Raw genomic sequence first — 2,945 nt, 5'->3', positions numbered from 1 at the left:
GTCTGAGACTCTCACCTCTTAATTACTGACCACAGAGTTGTAGATCACCCCATCATCTCCACCTGCTGGAGAGAGCTGGAAAATGGAACAGCTTTAGAAATAAAGAAGGATCTCTGATTCCAACCACCCTGAGTGCTCTTTCTCCAGCTACACTAAATGCTCACTAAGGCTGAGGAACTTCTATCTGAACTAAATATTTATCATAATCACTTGCAGCTTTAAACCAGCTTTATGTCATGGTTAAAACAATGAACTGTTACTGTATTTTTAGAAGTTCACTTACAGTGTCGTTTTTCATAGCTGTGACTACAGAGCTGTAGATCACACCATTTTCCTGATCCAGTGCAGATGAAGGCTGTGGACATAATTTATTCTGAGTAACTCAATAATAATAACAACTGAATGCTAAGGTGATTATTTATATACAAATTAGTCTTGAGAAGAAAGTCCTACCTTTTTCTTTGTACTGTATGTCACTTCACCAGTAGAGGACTTTTTCCACAACCACACACACACACACACACACACACACACACCCACACACACACACACACACACGCACACACACACACAGTAATTTTTCATTTAAAGTTTAAAACTAGATTAATATAAAAATTCTAATCTTTACAAAAAAAATGCAAAACAAAAATGAACGTTCAAAACTACAAATGTACTCTGAAAAAAGAGGAGCCACAAAGAGTTCTTTGTGTGACACCACTGAAGAAGCACTACTGAAACAGAGATTTGTCAGTGTGAACAACACTGTTTGGTTCTCGAAAGAACTGTCCATGTGAAAGGAAACAAAATTGTTCTTCTATGGCCTTTTGATACCTTTATTTTTGAGAGTGTGTGACACCATCACACTAACTTCTGTCTCCAAACACCAAGCAACACTGAAAGCAATACTTAACCAGACTGCATGATGCCTCCCATTAACCACAATACTAACCGTCTGAACTGCAGTGTTATTGCGCCTCTCTCTGGTCTCCATCTGACCTTTTTCTGTTAGAGAGAGAGAGTGAGTAAAGCACATGATACAGATTAGTCATTGTTTGTGAATTAGTTGTTTTCATGTAAGTTATTTAATACCACAAATTCACAATACACATGAAAAGGCCCATATCTTACATTTTGCTTACTTTTCAGATTTTCCTATGAGGGCCGCTTGTAACATTTCTGTGGTTTTATGTACAAAAACAGTCATAATTCATTTTTACATGACCATTTTACATTGGCTTAGATTCCAAATATGGACTATATAGACTGGGAAGTGAACAGTGTGTTTTAAAACTCTAAAAATGTGTACATACTACATCAACCTCTTTGTTCTTAAAACAGCAAGGAAAAGACAATTTTCCATGGTATGTGCACTTTAATAGTCATTAAATAAGCTCTTTAACCCTGTGATTGTGCTGTCTGGTTTCTGTACCATGTATGTTCCAAAAGCTGAGGTTTTTCATTGTCCAAGATGTTTTAATATAAGCATTTTAAAAGCAGATTTAAAAACACCTTTAAAAGCCCTTCAAGTCAATAAAACTACTTACTGAACTTTTTTCTCAACACACAGATTATAATGCTGACCAGAATCAGCAGCAGTTCAAGACCTACAGCCAGTAGAACCCAGACCAACAGGATCTCTCTATTCCTGCAGTGAATGAAAACACATGGTATGAGTAAGTTAGCACTGCTAATATTTGCTGGACTCACTGAATTTAAGTGCATTTAATAATTTGTACAATCTGCTTTTGCCGATAAAACAGCACTTAGTCTTCTCCTCTAACATCTTAGAAAATTGGAGATGGCAAGGGCAGGGAATTTAAGACCATTGCTCTTTACAGAATCTGTCCAGATCGTCCAGGATACTTGGTCCTCTCCTGTGCACTCTCCTCTTTAACTCACCCCACAGGTTTATTAAACCATTTTTTGTGTTGATCTGGACATACGTTTTAAAATACTTTCTCGCTAGAAGATCCAGTGATGACCCATTTTTAGTTTCATTACATCCATTGTTTTGTTCTTTTCATATAATCAGGGTAATTAATGAACTAAACTGAATTAACCTCGTCCTGCAACTGAATAGTTCTGATCTTGTCCCTCCAAGTTTTATCATTTATTTTTTTGTTTATTTATTCTTTTTTCACCTTACCAGTCTCTGTTAAGTTTTTTGCTATACCTCTTTTTAAACTTATACTTCAGCTGGAACTCTTTGACATCCAACCTTGCCACAGCCTGCACATTCAAAAGCTTTGTTTACATACAATGTTTTCACCACCTCTTTGTTGTCATCTGCATGATTATCATCTAGAAGTCACGTGCAAAAATGCGCACTAACTGCTTACACAATGAACTGCGCTGCATTTGCAAATTAGTACTACTTATTTTGGATCTTAGTAAATCAAGGCCTCAGAGTACACATGCTGTTGACTAATAAAATCACCATTTCAGCAGAATCAATAAAAATTCAGTTCATCAGCATTTCAGAACATACCTATTTTGCTCTCCCCCACTCTTTCCTGTGCTGCTTTTCACATTCTCAGAAGTCATTACTGAAGATGAGCCAGTTGTTCTTCTGCAGGAAGCAAACAGCGGGGGGGCTGGGGGTGATGAAGTGTGAAAATTAATCTCTAATTATAGACTAAAACCACTTGCAGAAGTGAGCTACTCACAGATCTGTTGCTGATTCTGTATCTGTAGTAACAATTGCAGAACCTAGAAGGACAAAGCAGAGGTGTTAATTATATGCATTACTTGACTCGATTCATTTAAAGGTGAACTCCATTTTCATCCATTAGGTGTAATTACAGCATCACTAGTTGTAATGACCAGGGGCATCACTAGGCCAGCTTTAGGGCTTCCCCTGCCTGTAAATGTGGTTCAGCCCACCCTTCTCAAATAAATGTACACTACTAATTCAAATCATTTATTGTTCATTCTCTTTCACTATA

The 2,945-nt window shown here is 37.1% G+C and overlaps 1 long non-coding RNA gene across 1 annotated transcript; it reads right to left on the bottom strand.

Annotated features, from left to right (window-relative positions):
* Positions 1–865: 865 nt before the first annotated feature.
* Positions 866–2,533, bottom strand: LOC118797469. Its single transcript, XR_005005940.1, has 3 exons — positions 2,489–2,533; positions 1,545–1,645; positions 866–1,002 (listed from the first exon to the last, which is right to left on the bottom strand). It is a non-coding gene; the product is annotated as an uncharacterized LOC118797469 (long non-coding RNA).
* Between the last annotated feature and the right edge of the window lie 412 nt (positions 2,534–2,945).

This window comes from Colossoma macropomum, unplaced genomic scaffold, assembly GCF_904425465.1.
Source record: "Colossoma macropomum unplaced genomic scaffold, Colossoma_macropomum, whole genome shotgun sequence".
Lineage (NCBI taxonomy): Eukaryota > Metazoa > Chordata > Actinopteri > Characiformes > Serrasalmidae > Colossoma > Colossoma macropomum.
The sequence above is the reverse complement of the archived record's forward strand: the minus strand, read 5'-3'. Positions and strand labels throughout refer to the sequence as shown.